Below are 21,155 nucleotides of genomic sequence, written 5' to 3' on the forward strand. Positions count from 1 at the left end.
ATAAAAGCACACCCATTTGATCTATGTAGGCCTTTAAAAGCGGGTGACTGGGAATATCATGTGCTGGATATTGGATATACACGTGTGGAGTGTAACGAGAGAAGAGCAGGGCTCACCGACTCCACAGCCACGCTGGGGACGATCCTCTCATCGGTCTCCTTCAGCTTGTCAGCAATCAGCTGTCTGTCCTCTGTGGCAATGATGGACTCTACAGGTGTGCCCAAAACCTTCACACCGTACTGCTGCAGTACGCCAATCTGAAACAGCACCACTCCTACCACAGGGTATCGTAGGTTGTAAGTTTAAGTATCCAGAAGTAGAGCTGCAGCTACAATCATTGACACCTTAATGATCTTTTGGCCATTGCAAAAGTAGAAGAGACTTTCAATACGTAAATTGTGCATTAATAGTCACTCAAACTTCCACTGAAAAAAAATAAGTTGATTCCCGATTACTTAGCATGTCAGATGATGTGACACCATTCCATAGTTATTGACACCGTTCCACAATTATTGACATCGAGATGAGAATTATTTTTTTAAATGGTACAGTATGTGGAATTAAGTTCACAAAACACACATCACATCACATTATCTCTAGCCGCTTTATCCTTCTACAGGGTCGCAGGCAAGCTGGAGCCTATCCCAGCTGACTACGGGCGAAAGGCGGGGTACACCCTGGACAAGTCGCCAGGTCATCACAGGGCTGACACACAGACACAGACGACCATTCACACTCACATTCACACCTACGGTCAATTTAGAGTCACCAGTTAACCTAACCTGCATGTCTTTGGACTGTGGGGGAAACCGGAGCACCCGGAGGAAACCCACGCAGACACGGGGAGAACATGCAAACTCCGCACAGAAAGGCCCTCGCCGGCCCCGGGGCTCGAACCCAGGACCTTCTTGCTGTGAGGCGACAGCGCTAACCACTACACCACCGTGCCGCCCAGTTCACAAAACAGTTTTTATTTAATTTTTTCAAATAGACTTGTCTCATCTCATCTCAAGCTGCTTTATCCTGTTCTACAGGGTCGCAGGCAAGCTGCCCCAGAAATTTTGGGCCCCATGAAAGATTAGAATTTTGGGCCCCCCAACTTTGCCCACCCTTGTCACAATTGCACTATTGCCATTATTTGACTTTTGATAGCCCATGGACCTTGAGTTTGTGATGAACTCCATACTCAGTAGCCTTACAAATGTTACCCATAAAAGACAGGAAACATCTTATTATAAATTTATTTCAAAGTGACACAGAGTGACATTTCAATTTGATCAATTACGTACGTATTTCTTCATATGTTGTAACCTCTATCCCTCTTTTATGTGTGCTGCGCTTTCTCCAGCTCCTCAATTTGAAACCAATGGTTTAGAACGTGTGAACATTCCACACACATAACCATGTCAAACACTTGACTGGTGTCCATTATTAGCAACACTTTAATCTAGCAAACTGTATATGGCGCTCGCTCATTAAAAACTTCAATCCTAAAGCATTTATGGGTTGTATTGCTGCTTACCTCCTTCTCCAAAGGGGGGTTCAGTGGTTTGGTAGGGCGGAGGTCCCCCTGAGGCTGAAACTGTGCCTATTTAGGGCACCCCATTAGTTATGAAACTGGTTATTAGCACTAGTTATTAGCACCAGCATAACGTAATATTTCATCTTGTTTATCACACAAGTCATTTCAGTTATTAAAATGGAAAATGTCACTGTATAAACTGTAAAAGTGTTCTCTTGATAGGCTAATCCAACCACGTTCATACTGTTCATTTACCATTCGCTGATATTTTGAACACGTGAGCAATAGCTACCTTTCTTTGGGAAAAACTGAGTGACCAGTTGCCTGCCTCTCCGGTCCCTCTCAGCTTTCAGCTGCCTTTCTTTACGTTTTTGACAGCCACGCTTCATATTTAGCGATCATAGACTGTACGCACTCCACTGCTGGCTGGCTGGCTGCTGCACCGCGACACAGCAGCAAGTAGCGTTGCACTGATCAGCACACAGATTTAACGCATCGCGCTTCTACCAGAACTGGACCGTACCATTTCGCAAAAGGGGGAGGGTTAAATGACAATATGTTGAAGAACTCAAGAAATAGACAACCTTGTTCAATTAGCTCATTTTACCAGATGGAATATTGCATTGTTGTTATTTCAAAAGTCTTATTAAAATCATATTATCAGCCCCTTAAAGGGCCCCATGGCAGTGCTGGGCCCCTAGAATTGTTCTAACCTTTCCCCCCCCTGGTGGCCCCCATGCATCTGTGAAAACAGCCACTATTTGGATTAAACCCACAACCTTGGCACTGTTTGTAACAATTACCTAATAAACTAACTCCACACTACTTTTCTGCTGATATGCTCCTCTGATGAGCTGTGAAGGTTAGCTTTCAACCTTCTTTGGATTGTGGGGGAAACCAGAGCATCCAGAGGAAACCAGACACAGGGAGAACATGCAAACTCCACACAGAAAGGCCCTCGCGAACCCAGAACCTTCTTGCTGTGAGGCGACCATGCTAACCACTGTGCCACCGTGCCACCCAAAAGAGCAGGCACGCGACGAGGGTGGGATTCAAACCCACGCATGCAGAGCACAATGGATTAGCAGTCCATCGCCTTAACCTCTCGGCCACCTCACCTATATGCATGCATGTATGTATGTGTGTGTGTGTTTATTTATTTTGTATGATGCAATAATCATTGGTGTGTTAGTAACTCTGTCAAAGTCAAAACTCAGACTCATTAAAATATTTGTTGGAACATTATTGCTGTATATTTATTTAATAAGCCTGTTATGAAAACTACATAGAGCAACAGGGGGCAGCCAAGATGGCATCAGTGTAATATGTGATTTGTGGAGCTCCGCAACATGAAGAACAAAACCTAATGTGCTGAATTGCTAAATATGCTTAAGGGCTGATTAGAATGAACCTAATTGATAAACTAAAAGGACCTCACTCAGAAACAATTTTTTAATCCTTGTTTTCTTTCATTTTATTCACCGTTATCCACTATGCCTCAAGCTAACCATTCAGTGAACCTGCTAACTAAAGGAGAAGTGAACATAACACTATACGAACTAAACCGACAGGAGTTGGTAACAGTGGCGGCTCCTGAATTTTTTTTCAGGGGGGGCAATTTTCCCCCGTTATGTCTACACGGACCATAAATGTCCACAGGACTGAAGTAAATTGACCTAGGTAGCAAGTCAACTGTTCTACAGAATGTTCTGTAAATAGATTTTGTACTTCAAACTCCATGACCAGCAAGAATTTTACAGACTGTGCAACTTAAGGACAAACAGGAAAGTGCATTTACTGTAACAAAACATTGTAAATAGTTGGCTAACATAACAATAGCAGTTGAATAAATAGATGAGTGGATCTTTAGATCTTGCAATTACTGGTATTTACCAAGGATATTACCAAAGTGCTAACTCTCAGAGCAAAGTGTGGCAAATATAAAAATGCACATTGAAAACATCAAAAGTGAACGGATTCTGTGACTGTGTGTGTGAGTCACGAAGTCAACCAAACCCAGAAAAACACCACGGTGATTGGAGTCCTCAGTTTCGTCTTTGCCTCGTAGAGCTAACTCGAACACTCCACAAAATTTCTCGCATTGGATGAGCCGGTTTAATATGTGCCTGTTCTTGTTCACCTCATCGTTGTGGCAGTGAACTGCTAGCCTGTAGCCCTCATCCGGTTGTGTAGCGATGTTCACTCTCCCAAAAGCCGAACATTTCACGCAGCTGCCCATGTGAATCTTTGATGACTCATGTTTTTTTTATTTTCTCTGACAAATGATGCATGTCCGAAACTCCAGTGACCATCCAAGCAGTGTTGTCCGTGGAGCCACCTCCAGGGTGGAAAAGTAATGTTTAGATTTGGTCGAGGGGGTCCAGCTTGTTTTGTTGCCAATTTAGCTCGATTTGATTGCTGACTAAATGGAACTTCTTTTAAGGACCGCACTGAATTGCTTTCCGCATCCATCTCACCTCAAAAACTGAGCGGATCGAACGCAACTTTGCCGCGCTTTGCAGTGACGTAAGCACGTTAGGGCAAGCCCCCCCAGAACCCATAGAGATTGCATTGAAGTGTCAGTCAGGAGAAAAAAAATATATTAACATGTGACTCTATCAGTGAACTCTTGGGCGATTTTCAACGTGACTGAAATCGCCCCAAAAGGGGCGGTATTCTAGAAGCAAGACCACCCTGATTGGACAATGATACCCAGAGACAGATTAAAACAGCCTCGAGCAGCGCTGGTGAAAGTTTGTTTTAAAAAAAGAAAAATAACTTTTTTTTCCGTTTTGGCAGTGCGCCGCCCAATCACCCTTATGCACCAGCCGCCCTTGGTTGGTAAGCATACTTGCTATTTTTTCAGGTTATCCATCAATATGGAAACAGAGGAAGATAGCTGCGCTGTAATGCATTTCTATTGCCAGAGAGTCTCTGAGTGAAAAGTTTGAACCAGATGGTTTACAAGACGGAATGGAACAGTGTTTGGTGCCACTACCAGAAACTCCGAAACCACGACCAGCCAAAAAGTTGAAGACACGTGCCAGTGACGAGGATCATAAAGAGGCTGTGCCCATCTTGCTTTTGCTAAAAATAATGGAAAGAATTGAAAAGATGCAAGAAGAATCTCTCAAATGGCTGCAGTCACTTGAGGCAATGGTTAAAGATAATACAAATTCCATTAAAAGTGTCACCGACGTCCTTGATTCTATGGAGAAACAGGTAGAAGACGTGAAAAATAAAGTCGTCACCTTACAAAGTAAAGTCCACATCTTAGAAAAAGAGAACAGTGTCCTCAGAAACAATGCAGCAACCTGGATGCCTATAAAAGAAGATGGAATCTACGAGTGTCTGGCATTCCAGAGCAAGCAGGTGAGAACGTGAAGAATATCATCGTTGACATTTTCAAACACATTTCCCTGGACATCGTGGACCAGCTGGCTTACTCAGTGGACATTGCTCACAGATTAGGTCCCTGCTCTGCAGAGGTGTGCTCCAGCTGTTGCATCATAGTTCAATTCCTGTCATGAGCACACAGGGACATTGGCAGTGGCATTTCCAAAACCCCAGGGCTGTCCTGAGATCACTGAAATATGCACAACTCACAGCAAACCCAAGGAAGTGTGCAATTTGGTGGGTGGAAGTACAGTATCTGGGCTTTCACTTGGGTCATGGGCAGGTGCATCCCTAAATTGATAAGAATGCAGCGATTGTGGCCTGCCCAAGACTCAAGACCAAAAAGGGGTGAGGCAGTTCCTGGGGCTGGCTGGCTATTACAGGAGGTTTTTCCTAATTTTTTGGACTTTACCAGCCTGCTGACTGAGCTCACTAAAAAGAGAGCACTAGAGTTCATCTAGTGAACAGAGCAACTGTGCAACGGAGGACGGAGCCATGCAAACGGGCTTTTTCACAGATTGAAATATTGTTTCTCCAAGACCCTCGGTCTAAACATAAATACACAAACCAAACAAGCATTAATTAAAAAAAAAAGCACACACATACAATACCACACAAGCAGAAATAGCGCAAATTGTATTAGTGTAAATGGTAACAGTGCAAAATGGCTAAGGATATGGGAGTATCTGCAATATGCAAATCATGATCCATTTACAGGATGAGTACTTGTACTAACTTAGAAATGAAATATTATTAGAAGAACATTATCATCAGAGGGTCTACCATTGGCAATTTATAATAGTCATAATTGACATTAACATTGACTGTAGGCATATTAAAGTTTGGTCTTTAGTCACTGGCTTTATCCGGATCTGTTACTATTAATAAGATTTAATTGACACGAAGTGTGGTGAGTCATTCATATATATACACACATTTTATATATGCATACTGTATATATATATATATGCTAAAGGGCACTTCAGCCCAACACCACCCCATGTTAACTGAACTCCATGTCTTTGAACTGTGGGGTTAACCAGAGCTGACACAGGGAGAACACGCAAACTCCACACAGAAAGGCCCCCACCAGCCGCTGGGCTCAAACCCAGAACCTTCTTGCTGTGAGGCGACAGTGTGAACCACTACATTCCCGTTAATAAATTGCTAAAGCCTCCCCATCGGGGAATCGAACCCCGGTCTTCCGCGTGACAGACGGAGATACTGTCCACTCTACTAACGAGGATGACGCAAGAGCCCTCATTTATCAATCGAAAGTGTAGAAATGACAGGGTTCACGTGTGATTCATGAAACGTTTGTATCTTGCCAATCACAGCGTAAGAATGATTGGGCATTGATAAATGTGGTGGGTGAAAAACATTGTCATTTAAATATCACAATCCTAAATATTATCGGTTTAGAGGCTCCTTGACTTTACGACATGAACAACAGAAGGGCAATAATATAACAACAACCAATCAGAATTCAGATACATTCTGTTGCTGAGTAAAATTGTAACCTTTCAACGTATCAAAAAAGTTCTCGAGCGCTCGTGCTGTTTTACCGTTAGACCAATCACATCTCAGCTTAAACTCGCATTCTAAACTAGTTGCAGCTCCCCCAGAAGAGAGCGCCTCCCCCTGCAGCCTCATGGAACGCAGGGTTTAAGGCTCCGGATGGGTTTTACTGCCGTTTATGAGGGAAAGGAACAAACACCCTCCCGACAGCCAATAAAACACATTTGCGAATTGGTAGAATGAGTTAATCATCACATGCAAGATTTTCAATTAATCAAATGAATTATTATTATTATTATTATTATTATTATTAATTACTACAGTTCTAAACTTCAAATTTTAAAAGTCTGGGCTTTGGAGAGATGATGGATCTCTTTTGGTGGAACACAACGGAGCAAAATATTGTGACCCCCAAGGCGATGTCTCTCTTCAAAAGGATCCAGCTGTTGGGGGCGGAGTCTAGCTGTGTTTACCTTTCTGGAGTTTAATATTTGGAAGTGGTTTATTTAAAGCTGTTCACTGTAGTTGGTTATCGTTTTTTGGCTTTTTAGCTAAGATCAAGTGCAGTATCTGTTCTTATCAGTTTAATATCTGATATGTTCTCTAGGTGAGAACGTTGTATTAAACGAATTTTTAGAACAGGGAGCTGGAATCAGGGCTTGCTTTTCCCGTTCCATGCATCAACCTGGTATTGCAGTACATTCAGGAATAGTGTTCTTGTTTAAAAACTAAAAAAGACGAGTGTTTTTTCTTCAGAAGGTCGATTTAATGTTTGTTCTTTAACTAAGAATAATAAATAGATGTTTAAAAGTGTTGAGTCAGAATTGGGGTTTACTTCTTTTATTCTATGTGTCTGTATAGTATTATAGTAGTTCTAGAAATAGTTACTTTGTTTAAAAGGGAAATGTATATATATATATATATATATTTTTTTTTTTTTTTGCTTGATCTGGTCTGATTTTCCCCCCATTTCCTGGTTTTCTCCCTGCTTAATAAGCAACTGAACTGTGAGTCTGCAGTAATTCTTTCTTTTACTTTTTCATGAGAGAAATCACACAACACCACCTATCTTCTTTTTTCTTTTTATTTTCTTACTGGCTTATTTATTTCTCTGCCTGTTTGCAATGGCTAAGAAAGCTGTAAAGGTGCAAGAGATTGGCCCAGGCCATCTGACCCTATACCAGCTTTCTGGACCTCCAATAGTGTTTTCACCAACATCACCAAAACATGAACGTTCTGGATGTGTGCCATGTTGGCAGTTTTGATTTCCATAAACAGTGCTTGCATTTCATCCAGGAAAAAAAATATATTTTTTGTAATGATATTGGTTAAAGAAACTTGCAATAATAAGACATAAGCTGCTAGAAAGCATGTAGAAGGCCTAGAGCCCAGTGTAAGAGCCTGCTATCTTGGGAAACTGCAGTTAATCAACAGCGTGGAACCATATGAAATGGGAGAGGAACTGAGTGAAGACAATGCATTGCTGCCCGCTGTAATATACCCAGACATCATCAACTATTTAATTTTTTTGCTAAGTCCATATACTGCTGAGGATCTGAAATGTTTCAAGGGACTAGAAGCCTATAACCAGATGTGCTGTGACTGGGTCAGGGAATGAAAAGCACGGAAATTTGGTGACAAAAGTCTGGTGAAAACAAAGGTGTGTACTGTGTACATTACATGTACAGTGATATCCTGTAGATCATGTGTGCACATCCCCTGTGGGCCTACCTCAGCTGACAGCAGATGGCTGATTATGATTTTTAACTTTAACTTCCTCTCAAGAGAACATACAGAAGCACCATCACGGCCAGACAGCAGAAATATGGTGTCATGCTTAATTTTAAGACATTGATTAAAACTTGAAAAAAAAACCTCATACCTGATACAAAGTGAACTGAACACACACTTATGTTGTGCGGATTTTTGTCGGTCAGATCCTGGTTTAGTTTGGCAAGCCAGAGATGATGATGCTCCTCTGACAATTTTCTGGTTTCCTCCCCCTGATTTCTGATTATTTTAGGTAATCGGTAGAAGTGCAGATGTTTCTCAAGATCTGAGCGATTGTGGCAACCCAAAACTGTGCAGTAATTCACCATTATTTGGTTTGTTTATCAAAAAATTCACAAAGCTTGCTTTGCTGTTCATGTGTCCAATGCCTCTAATATGGCCGACTTTCGGTTTGATGATGTCACGTGAAAATACTCTATACAGTGCCACTAGCCTGATCCAGTGTTAAGTGTACAGTAGCTCAGGTTTCTCTTCACTGACACATAAATCTTTCGCCTTTTACTAAAGATTTCTGTGGAGAGGAATGTTAATGAGATCAACTTATTTTTACAGGCTTTGCTCTGGGGGAGCTGAACATTTTTGGTGGTCAAAGATGAGAAATATCAAGCTTTTGGTATAGCTCCAAAACTTTTCCCCATTTCCTGGTTTTCTCCATGCTCAACAAGCAGCTGGACCATTAGTCTGCAGTAATTCTTTCCCATGCATGCCTAAAATTATGTCTCTTTTCAAAAGGATTTGGCTGTAATTTTTTTAATAAGGTCACCATTTTTAGAGCTACTGCAATGCCATGTTGATGTACTGTATAGAGCAGAAAGAGTCAGCCCCTATTCCAGCTCTCTGCTCTAAAAAAAATCAATTTAATCAATCATCATCATTCAGAAAACACATCAAACACAAAAATGACGTAGGATTTTTTTTTTTCAAGAAAGGCACTATTCCTGGAGGTACTGCAATACCAGATTGATGCATGGAGCAGAAGAAGCAAGCCCCTATTCCAGCTCCCTGTTCTAAAAATCTGTTTAATATAACATTCTCATTTAAAGAACATATCAGATATTAAACTGATAAGAACAGATCTTAACCAAAATGCAGAAAACTGATAACTGGCTGCAGTTAACAGCTTTAAATATACCACTTCCAAATATCAAAATCCAGAAAGGTAAACACAGCTGAATCCTTCTAAAGAGAGATATTATCTCAGGGGTGCACCAAATGGTTGGAGGAGATTCTTTGTAAGAAGCTTGATATTTCTAATATTTGACCACCAAAAATGTACAACTCAGCCAGAGCAGAACCTACAAAAAAAAAAAAAAAACACAGTTGAGCTTACTAATATGCCTCTCTCCAGCAGCCTGTAGTAAACCACAAAAACTTTATATGTTAATAAAGAGAAACCTAAGCTATATTTAACACTGGATCAGGTTAGTGAAACTGTATTGGAGGTCCAGAAAGCTGGTATAGGGTAATTTGGCCTTGGCCAATCTCTTACACCTTTACAGCTTTATTATCCATTGCAAACAGGCAGGGAAATGTCTGACCAACGAGCATTTTTGATAGATAGATAGATAGATAGATAACATTTTTGGTGGTCAAATGTTAGAAATACTGAGCTTTTTGCATGGACCCCCCCTCACAAAAGGATTCAGCTGTCAGTAAGTAAGTAACTAGGGAGTGGGGATTGTTGAATTTTGAAAAGGAACAGCTGAGTGTTGTGTGATCTGTCTAATGAAAAAGTAGGGGAAAGAATTACTGCAGACTAACAGTCCAGCTGCTTGTTGAGCATGGAGAAAACCAGGAAATAGGGAAAAGTTAGGTCAGGCAAAGAAAGAAAGATTTTTTCTTTATTATTTTAACAAGGTCACCAATAAACAAATAATATCTTGACAAATAATATCTGGAAATAATATTTTGTTATCAAAGATGGCAAAAGCAACAATAGAGCTTTGGTCAGACCTCAAGTTATTTGACACATGGAGAGTCACTAATCCCTGAGAGAAAGATTTCACATTTTTCCTCACATCCCCATCATTCTTTTTCTAGAATTGATTATATTTTCTTCTCTAGATCGGCCCTTGACAGAACCGGAGCCTGCTCCATTAACACATGCATTCTCTCAGACCACTCATCAATCTCTATAGAACGCCTGCCTCCTTACTATGACCCTTTATTTAGACATTGGCGTTTAAATCCATCTCTTCTTAGCAATCCTGCATTTTTAACATATTTAGGAAATCAATGGGAACTTTTTTATTTCTACAAATGATTCACCTGAGGTTTCAGCCTCGACCTTATGGGAAACAGACAAGGCCTTCCTCAAAGGGTCTATCATTTTTTACACAACTGCGAAGAGGAAGAACATATTAGCAAAACAGTTGGAGCTTGATCGAGACATTGCTATCTTGGAAAGAGATTTTAAAGTGTCTTTCTCCATTTCTGTGTTGAAGAAATTAGAAGCAGCCAGATCTGCTTTAGATCAACTGCTAACTCAAAAAGCAGAATCAGCAATATTTTATGCCAGGCACAGACTGTTTGAATCTGGGAATAAATCCGTCTGGCTACTTGCTCATCTAGCTCAAGCTATACTCATCTGAGTGTCAAAACATATCAATTCTAAGGATTTTTTTTTTGACAGAATTAATCTCCCTACCCTATCTGAAGAAAGCAGAAAAGGTTTGTGTAGGCCAGTCACAGCCTAGGAAGTTTTGGAGGCCATTAAATCCCTACAGAGTGGGAAAGCACCAGGACCTGATGGGTTTGGACCTGAATTTTATAAAAAGATGGCAAAGTTTGAAGTGGGGCACTTAACTAACATGTTTATGGAATCATTTAGGAGGGGCACACTCCCACCAACTTTAAATCTCACCCATATTTCTCTGATTTTAAAGAAAGATAAATCTCCTGATCTTTATACATTCTATAGACCAATAAGCTTGCTTGGGGTTGATTGTAAAATTTTGTCTACGCTTCTGGCTAGAAGTTTGAAAGAAGTGTTGCCCATTTGAGTGAGACTGGACCAGACAGGATTCATCAGGGGTAGGAACTCACACTGCAGTGTCCGATGGCTTCTAAATGTTATACAATTAACGCAAATGACAAAAAAGCAAGGTTGTTGCTGTGTCACTGGATGCTGAAAAAGCATTTGATCAGGTGGGAGTATCTATTTGATGTTTTGAACAGGTATGGTTTGGACTCCAGTTTTGTTGAGTGGATCAAGGTGCTGTACAGGTCCCCAGCTGCGAGGGTTTTCATAAACGGTTCAGTATCGGATATCTTCCCCTTGAGTAGAGGTACTCGTCAGGGCTGTCCTCTCTCACCTTTATGATTTGCACTGGAACAGAACAGGAAATGTGAGGCCAGCCAGGAATTTGAAAGAATCTGAGAGGAAACACCACAAAGGCAGGGCAAAATGGACTCTGTGGCGCAAAGGATAGCGTGTTGGACTTCTAGGGTCATCAGTGAAGCCATTCAAAGGTTGTGGGTTCAAGTCCCACCAGAGTCATTTCCTTTTGCATATGCTCTGCAGGGAAGCTTCTTCCAAACGAAATCGTCGACCTGAGGCGAAATCCTTTGGATATGGCCATTCCCTCTTTTCCATCTGAGATGCAATTCTTTCTTGACCCCAGTCAAACAGTAATATCACCATATTCCACCTCTTCCTACGAATTTGGCCAAAAGGAAGCTGTACCTGAAATTCCAGTTCCTCACAATACTCATGACATTCACTCCTGCCATAATTTGTGCTTACACCTCCAAAGCCAACACTTGTGTTCTCCATGTGGGAGAAAACCCAGCAGCGCCTGATGCAAGACTCTACTGAATGTTGATTTCAGTTGCTCACAGAGAAGGCTTGTTGCATTTAAAGGCTTGCCGATTCAGGTCCTGCCACAGGTCTTTGCTCTCGAGACTCTCTTGAAGGTTTCTTTCAATTGCTGACAAAAATGCACCTCTACAATCAAGAAGTACAGGCAAGTAGTACTGTATGGCGCCCATAATTGTGGAAGAGCGTGAGATGAAAAGCCATGCCAAGATGATAAATCTGGCCCAATAGGGACTGCCAGTAAACAGGAGCCATGGTATCCCAGCAGTGCCTGAGACAAAAGTCTTCTGTCAGTGCAAGACCAATTCCTTCCGTGCCCATCTTACTTTCTGAGCTGAAAAACGAGCGAAGACGGCATGGTGGCATACTGGATGTTGAATTGCAGGCCTTGTGCTGATTCTTGTGGGTTGAGATCCTCCCAGAGTTCATTGGTTTTGAGGTTTACTGCATGTTCATTTCATCTGTTATGACGAGAAAAGGACTTGTCCCTGGAACAGAACAGGAAACGTGAGGCCAGCCAGGAATTTGAAAGAATCTGAGAGGAAACACCATGAGCGTAGGGCAAAATGGGCTCTGTGGCGCAATGGATAGCATGTTGGACTTCTAGGGTCATCAGAGAAGCTATTCAAAGGTTGTGGGTTCAAGTCCCACCAGAGTCATTTCCTTTTGCATACACTCTGCAGGGAAGCTTTTTCCAACTGAAATCGTCGACCGAGGCGAAATCCTTTGGATATGGCCATTCCCTCTTTTCCATCTGAGATGCAATTCTTTCTTGACCCCAGTCAAACAGAAATATCACCATGTTCCACCTCTTCCTATGAATTTGCCCAAAAGGAAGCTGTACCTGAAATTCCAGTTCCTCACAATACTCATGACATTCACTCCTGCCATAATTTGTGCTTACACCTCCAAAGCCCACACTTGCATTCTCCATGTGGAAGAAAACCCAGCAGCGCCTGATGCAACACTCTACTGAATGCTGATTTTAGTTGCTCACAGAGAAGGCTTGTTGCATTTAAAGGCTTGCCGATTCAGGTCCTGCCACAGGTCTTTGCTCTCGAGACTCTCTTGAAGGTTTCTTTCAATTGCTGACAAAAATGCATCTCTACAATCAAGAAGTACAGGCAAGTAGTATGCCACCCATAATTGTGGAAGAGCGTGAGATGAAAAGCCATGCCAAGATGATAAATCTGGCCCAAAAGGGACTGCCAGTAAACAGGAGCCATGGTATCCCAGCAGTGCCTGAGACAAAAGTCTTCTGTCGGTGCAAGACCGATTCCTTCCGTGAAGATGTTTGACATCTTCAATATTGCTTGCCTTCAGTATGTAAACAAAGCTCACTTGTCCCCCAGGACAAGGGCAGTAACGGTTGCGAATGTAAGTGTGACATTGGTGCAAGGGGTCTGTTGCAAATTTTGGCAATGTGGCACAAAGTTATTGAAGGGAACTTATTTATAATCTCACCATCTGGTGTGACCCAGATGAGGATGGGTTCTCTTTTGAGTCTGGTTGTTCTCAAGGTTTCTTCCTCATGTCATCTCGTGGAGTTTTTGGTTGTTTCTCAAAGATGAACTCTTACAGTAAATGTTGTACAAAAAAAAAAACCTCCTTCAAGATTGTTTCCCAGCAAAACAAGTCCTAGCCACTGACATAAGCAGTTCTTGGTCCTAAACCAGCAAGGATTTGGTGGCACACTGTGACCAGTTTTCCTGGCTGAGAGCTGTTTCTTTGGCTGTGGAAACTTCAAGAACTGGCTCAAGATTAGGCACCAGCTCGGAACCAGCCCTCAATGGAAAAGTGGTGACTTGGTGGACAAGTGGTATTCGAGGATCAGCAAAGGGTCCTCAAGGTTCTGCTTTGGGCTGACTCTACAATAGATAGGTGCCTGTTTAGAGCACTGGTCTTGTAAACCAGGGGTGGTGATTTCAGTTCTCACTGGGGCCTTTGACCTTCCTTCTGAAGGTAGAGAGTTCTGAGCTGAGATATTGGGACTGAGGAAAAGTGGTGCCTGTATCATTCATTGCTTGTGAGTTCTCACTGTTTCTTCAAAACAGTTCTGCTCAATTCTCTATCAGTAAGCCAGTTGATATAAAAAAAGACTGCAGCTAAAACTCTAAAGGATTCTTATCATGCTGCACATATTCGTAAGTTCCTGGTGACACAATTATAATTTTGGACTATGTAGTGCTAGAAAACTTCGGACAAGAAGACTATGAGATATGCAGGGAAAAAGCATGAGGTTGAGAAAATTACATTTTTTTTTTAAGAACCAAAAACACTGGTCAGCTTTTTTTGGTTGGAGTTCTCATCACCTGAAAACCACTGGCTGCTGCTGAGGATGGCCCCACATGAAGCGCCTACTCAAGCGAGTAGGACGCTTCTTTGCTCTGCTCCTGCTTTGCTTCTGCTTGATCTTTATTTTACTTTTTCACTTAATTTCCACTATTTCTTCATTTTATTTTTCACCTTTACAAGATAAGTTAGCTTTTAAAACAAAATGCCAGGGGGCAAAAAATCCAGGAGATCCTGCAGAAAATGCACAGAACTAGAACAGAGGATTTCTATCCTGGAATCAAAGATTGATGCTCTGCCAAAGACGGATGAACTAAGAGCGATATCTCATGAAAGGAGTACAGAAACAGTGGCTGAGAATGCAGAGATTGCACCCCGACAGGCCGATGGCATTGCAAATCAAGTGGATGAATGCATCGATCTAACAAAGCAAAATGTGAGTACAGAAAACTGGCACACGATGGGTGGCAGGCCCAAAAATAAAAACAGAAGAGTAATTACCTCAACACCAGTTCGTTCTGATACTATGCAACCCATGCTCCACAGCCATGCTATTAGAAATAGAGCCAGGTCTACAAACTACAATAGGATTTACAATCTTATGGAAAATCCACAGCCCATAAGGCTTCAGAACAAATTTGAATGCCTCAGGGATGTGGAAGCGGAATTTTCAGGCAGAAAAGCACATCATAGAAAGAGATCGCACCACAACCGAAGAGCTGTGGGAAGAGGCAAAAAGCAGCTCGTAACACCACCTGATCCCACAACCCTTGTTCTTGGTGATTCCACTGTAAGACATTTAAAAGGACATGGGATGATTATTTGCAGTGTTGGGCAAGTTACTTCAAAACTGTTTTGCATTATTTATTACTTGTTACTGTCATTTTAAAGTAATGAGTTACATTACAATATTACTGTATTTAAAATGTAAGGCATTACACTACTATTGCATTACTTTTAAGTTACTCTCACCAAAATAACTGGAAGTATGGATTTGGCAATCTAAATGTAGCTCAAGACGCTCAATTAGCTCATCACACATCCAGTGGAAGGTGATGTGGTATCTGACTGAGCTAGGCTTATGGTTAAAAACAGTAGAATATAATAGCCACAGTGATGGCTCATGGCACAATACAAGGAACAATCATTGCAAGAACAGACAATAGGTGAAAGTCTGGCAAATTGTGATAGAAATACTGTAACTTTAGGCCTATTCATATTAACATTAATTGAACTGTAATGTATTGTAATGTCTAAAGATATGACAGGATACAAGATTAGCATTTCTATGCCTTTATTGTTTTCAAGTTTACAGCATTAAGCATAGTTTATGCTTCATAAAAAAAAAAAAAAAGATTAGCCCTAAGGGATATGACTCCATCATTTCAGAAATTTAACAAAAATGAACATATTATGGCAAATCGTAGCCTACAATAAAACTGGCCTGAAAAAAAAAACCCACAAGCCTTTTAAATCACAGCTAGACAATGACTATTAGCTATATGAGGCTACCCAGTCACATTTCGAAAAACAGAATTAGAAATAACAAAATCAAAGTGCTTTTAAAGATATTGAAGTGCTGAGACATATTAGCCCTCGAAGGAAAGGCAGCTCAATCACTTTAGTCTGACTTCCGACCAGAAAAAAAAAACTCAGTTATACAGGACAAAAATACGGAAGCCGAGAAAGGCCCTTCATATAATCCTTTTTTTACTCACCTTGTTATCCCGAGACAGGGCCTCTGACAGCTTTGGCTGGGCCTGGGACAAAATGCTCTGAATGGGCCCCCCCTAATAACCCACACACACACCCACCTCTCTTATCCCAGTCTCTACTCACTCCAACCCTTAAATGACAGGTATTCAAAAACCATTCAACCGGTCAACAACCATTTCATTTTAGCATTTCAACATTTTTACAGTTTTAACATTTTAACATTTCCTTAGTCTGCAACTATTCAGGTGCGAAATGCAATGCGCCGGACTTTTGTTGTGCAGGCGTGCGTACTGTCCAGTGTGAAAAGCAGAGAAGAACACACCGCTCGAGAAACGGCGGGATATGATTGCGGGCTAATGTGAATATTCTTAGCTTCAATCAGATATATGAAACGCAATGTTATTAAGCTGTTGTGGTTATGAAATGATTCAATGCCCTGTGCGTTTGATATGGTGTTCAGTGTGACTTGCTCTCCCCTCGTTTGTAACATGAATTGCATGCCACGCGTGCCTTGGTTGGGGTTACTTTACGGGGCTGGAAAAAGTTGGCTGTGTCTTACCCAGTGATGGGAATAACAGCGTTAGAAATAAATGGCGTTACTTTTTTTAGTAACGAGTAATCTAACTAATTACTTTTTACATCGTTATAACGCCGTTCCCGTTACTTACAATAAAATACTATGCGTTACTTTATTAAAGCTGTTCTCATCTGGCACGCTGCTCATTCAGCCTTTCTTTACTCTGCTTTAGTGTAGGGCGGGGAGACGCGAGACAACGGCACAGTAAGCCAATCAGAGTAGATTTGGACAACATACGTGGGTAGGCCACGCCTACTGCACTACTGCGTGCTCTTTCAATCGGAAGACACAGCGATGGCGAGCGGTCAGCCCAGCACTGCGCTTTCACATTGGAAATACAGCCATTACTTTTCATTACTTGAAATAAAAGGCAAGAGTGTTTACGTGCAATGCACATTATGTCGAGGAACAAAGCGTTTGTCCTCGTCAGTGGCCAGTAATTAGTAACATAATTTTAATAACTACAAAAATATATTACATTTGATAGATGTCTTATCTCACATTGTCCCACAAAAATATTAATATAGTGTAGATAACATTACTAATTGGTTCTGTTAAGTGTCCATTTCAGTCATTAAACACATTTAACATTCACTTTTATTATGATTACACTAATTGAATTTTATTTTTTTTTGAGGGGGAAAAAAATGTAACGGAATAATTACTTTCTCTGGTAATTAGTTACTTTTATGACAAAGTAACTCCGTTATAGTATTAATATGTTCACTGAGAAATTACCCAAAGAACATACAAATAGATGATCCAGTACTATATTTGGATCCATTTAAAAAACAAAAAAAAGATTGATACATTTCAATTGTAAGACAAATTTCCATCAAACTGAAATTAATAATCCTAAAATAACTTGCATATTAAGATTTATACAATTGAGATTTTTGAGATACCAGAGTTTATTAAATTTATTCATATAAATCTTAATACACTATTAAAAACACTTTTAAATGAATGTGACGTGTTCTCAAATCTAAACAAATTAAAATATTTAATGTTTAATACCATACATATGCAATGTATAGGTAAGAAATTGAGGGGGGGGGGTTAACTGAACAATTCAGTATGCCTCAATATGGCTTATATAATGACATGACGTAATTATTACATTAAATTAATGCTGCGTTTATTCAGCTGACATAATTATGACAATTACTAAATTACCATATTCACCATAAAGTACATAAATTGCTAAATTCACAATCTTAGCTCTCATTTAAAAAGTTACTATAAATCATTTAAAATAGTGCATCAGAATGCAAACAATTAGCACAAAGGTAAAAAATATCAGATAAACTGCATATTTTCCAAAAATGATTTGAACACATGCACAGTGGTTAACGGTAAGCAGAAACTGTTCCTAGAGTCACTGAAAGCTCTGCCAAATGTTCTCATTGTTCACCTTCAGTGTGCATTGTGGGTATAGGGAGAGGCTGATAGGAGTGGGAGAGAGGGAAGCAGGAAATATGAAGAAGAAAACTGGGAAGTAGGATGGATGTACATAAGGAGAGAGGGAGGCTCTTAGGGCTCATCCTGCTTTCATTCACCCATCCCTCTCAGCTTCTCTCCTCCCTGCTATCCATCCCTCTCTGATCGCTCATGGGGATACACATCTTATCTCATCTCATTATCTCTAGCCGCTTTATCCTGTTCTACAGGGTCGCAGGCAAGCTGGAGCCTATCCCAGCTGACTATGGGCGAAAGGCGGGGTACACCCTGGACAAGTCGCCAGGTCATCACAGGGCTGACACATAGACACAGACAACCATTCACACTCACATTCACACCTACGGTCAATTTAGAGTCACCAGTTAGCCTAACCTGCATGTCTTTGGACTGTGGGGGAAACCGGAGCACCCGGAGGAAACCCACGCGGACACAGGGAGAACATGCAAACTCCTCACAGAAAGGCCCGAACCAGGACCTTCTTGCTGTGAGGCGACAGTGCTAACAGGGAGACACATAAATCATAAAATTTGAGTGCTCAAATACTGTTTCTCCAACATATGCAAAATATTTTAACAATGCTTTAAAGTAATAAAGTAAAACTTGAACTCAAACTGATATACTGGATTTATCTTTTATTGCTTAATGGTCTTCTTGATGCCATTTTCCCCCCTCAAATGAGATTTTGAACCCAGTCAACATTTAAAATAACAACAGTTTTTACAACAGAGGGAAAGAGGAACAAATGACAAGTATACAGTGATGAATATCCTTAAGATAAGGCACATTTTACTATAAATAGCTTATTCTGTGACTGTCTCAGCAATTTTTGACCAAAACATTTGTTTTTATTGAAACAACTTGGGTTTCAGTTTTTTGCAAGTTGGGGGGCAGCTTGTTCCCATCTAGCTTCATCAGTATCTTCTAAAACACCTCAAATGTGCCTTTCAGCTCTGGGGATAACTCAAGTTGAGGGCATAGATCTCATCTCATCTCATTATCTCTAGCCGCTTTATCCTTCTACAGGGTCGCAGGCAAGCTGGAGCCTATCCCTGCTGACTACGGGCGAAAGGCAGGGTACACCCTGGACAAGTCGCCAGGTCATCACAGGGCTGACACATAGACACAGACAACCATTCACACTCACATTCACACCTACGCTCAATTTAGAGTCACCAGTTAACCTAACCTGCATGTCTTTGGACTGTGGGGGAAACCGGAGCACCCGGGGGAAACCGGAGCACCCGGAGGAAACCCACGCGGACACGGGGAGAACATGCAAACTCCACACAGAAAGGCCCTCGCCGGCCCTGGGGCTCGAACCCAGGACCTTCTTGCTGTGAGGCGACAGCGCTAACCACTACACCACCATGCCGCCCCGAGGGCATAGATTATTCCAAATAACATCACAAGTCCAAAGGTGATGCATCGTAGATCAGTTAGAACCTTGACTCCCTCAGTGACAACCTCAACATCTGCAGGCTTGTTAAAGGTTTCTGCATTCTCCTGTTTAATAACATAGAGCCCCATGGCTGTCTGTACAATTGCTCTCTGGGCCTCTTCATGGTTAGCATCCTGTGAGTAAGAGCTTTTAGGTATTTGAGCTCTGCTACACGACAACGATAAAACAAGACAGTAGAAAGTGCAAGGTAATAGGAAATGCACTGTTATCAGGTACAACCGCAAATCAGAAAAATTTGAGATAATGTGGAAAATGCAAATAAAAGAAAGCAGGGATTTCCAAATTTACTTTCACTTGTATTTAATTGCAGACAGTATGAACAAAAGATATTTCATGGTTTGTTTGTGTTTCTGGTCTTCTTCATTTCATTTGTGAATATACATCCATTCCTCTATTTCAGGCCTGTAACACTGTAATGCTTCTCTGATTGTGGTGGACGCTGAAGCACTGGGACAGGTGGGGTTTTGCTTTGGCAGACCTTTTTTAATGAAAGCAATTATCACTTTTCACACAATTCTACACACACACACACACACACACACACACACACACACACACACACACACACACACTCGGGCCGAAGCCTGGCTGCCTCCCTCCTCTCAGCTCTTTCCTCCTTGTCAGCTCGGCCATCACTGGAAACACGCATGTACGCATGCACGTACGCACACACACACACACACACACACACACACCATTAGTTAACCACAGGTGTGATCATTTTGCCACTCACCTTCCCTGGCCTCACTCTCCATTCACAAACTGGCACTCAACCACACCATTGCTTCCACAAACACATTCTAAAAAAATGTTGAAATAATGAGGTAAAACAATGAAATAATGGTGTGATTTGAAACAGGTGATGTCAACAGGTGATTATAATAATGATTTGGTACAAAATCCATATCCAGCAAAGGCCTAGTCTTTGAGTAACAAAGATGGGCCAAAGATCTGTCAAACGATTTGTCAATAAATGCATGAGAAAATTATTGAAATGTTTCAAAATAATGTTTCTCAAAGAATGATATGAAGGGATTTGGATATTTCACTCTCTGATTCAAAGAATCGGATTCTTGAATCTCAAATGATTCAAGCAATCTGGAGGAATTTTGGCACATAAATGGCAAGGGTGCAAACCAAAGCGGAACACCTGTGATCTCTGATCTGTCAGACAGCACTGCATCAAGAACCATCATTCATCTACAGCTGATATAACCACATGAATTCAGCAAACCTCTGTCAAGCGCCAGACACACACACACACACACACACACACACACACACACATACACACACACAGTGTTGGATTGCTCAGTTCTTTCTCTGGTTACTGGCTTCCCTGCAAGAATATAAGAGACAGACATAAATAAATTGCCAGTTGTCAAACACAGCTGGAACTTGTTACGTGTTACCTGGCAGTTCTATCTAATTCCTTCCCACCCAGAGCCAACACTCAGTGACGTCCCCACTATCACAGAGCACCATAAAAAAGACTAAAACTGTAAATGAATAAGACCAGATAATGGGCAGCGTATCCATAGAGGAACTATGATGATGATAATATATCATCAGGAACTTTCACTCCTTGATTCAAACTGCTACCACA

At 41.2% G+C, this 21,155-nt stretch overlaps 5 non-coding genes and 1 pseudogene across 5 annotated transcripts; 4 read left to right on the forward strand and 2 right to left on the reverse strand.

Moving 5' to 3' along the window:
• Window positions 1–2,559: 2,559 nt before the first annotated feature.
• trnas-gcu (transfer RNA serine (anticodon GCU)) lies at window positions 2,560–2,641 on the reverse strand. Its single transcript has one exon. It is a non-coding gene; the product is annotated as a tRNA-Ser (tRNA).
• A 4,326-nt stretch (window positions 2,642–6,967) lies between these two features.
• LOC132897173 (U2 spliceosomal RNA) lies at window positions 6,968–7,158 on the forward strand. The gene has a single exon (XR_009656259.1). It is a non-coding gene; the product is annotated as a U2 spliceosomal RNA (small nuclear RNA).
• A 1,525-nt stretch (window positions 7,159–8,683) lies between these two features.
• Window positions 8,684–8,798, forward strand: LOC132896017 (U5 spliceosomal RNA). Its single transcript, XR_009655907.1, has one exon. It is a non-coding gene; the product is annotated as a U5 spliceosomal RNA (small nuclear RNA).
• A 351-nt stretch (window positions 8,799–9,149) lies between these two features.
• LOC132897554 (U2 spliceosomal RNA) lies at window positions 9,150–9,328 on the reverse strand (annotated as a pseudogene).
• Window positions 9,329–11,636: 2,308 nt separating this feature from the next.
• On the forward strand, window positions 11,637–11,726 carry trnar-ucu (transfer RNA arginine (anticodon UCU)). Its single transcript is given in 2 exon segments — window positions 11,637–11,673; window positions 11,691–11,726. It is a non-coding gene; the product is annotated as a tRNA-Arg (tRNA).
• Window positions 11,727–12,613: 887 nt separating this feature from the next.
• trnar-ucu (transfer RNA arginine (anticodon UCU)) lies at window positions 12,614–12,703 on the forward strand. Its single transcript is given in 2 exon segments — window positions 12,614–12,650; window positions 12,668–12,703. It is a non-coding gene; the product is annotated as a tRNA-Arg (tRNA).
• Window positions 12,704–21,155: the final 8,452 nt, after the last annotated feature.

This window comes from Neoarius graeffei, chromosome 1, assembly GCF_027579695.1.
Source record: "Neoarius graeffei isolate fNeoGra1 chromosome 1, fNeoGra1.pri, whole genome shotgun sequence".
In the NCBI taxonomy this organism is placed as follows: Eukaryota; Metazoa; Chordata; class Actinopteri; order Siluriformes; family Ariidae; genus Neoarius; species Neoarius graeffei.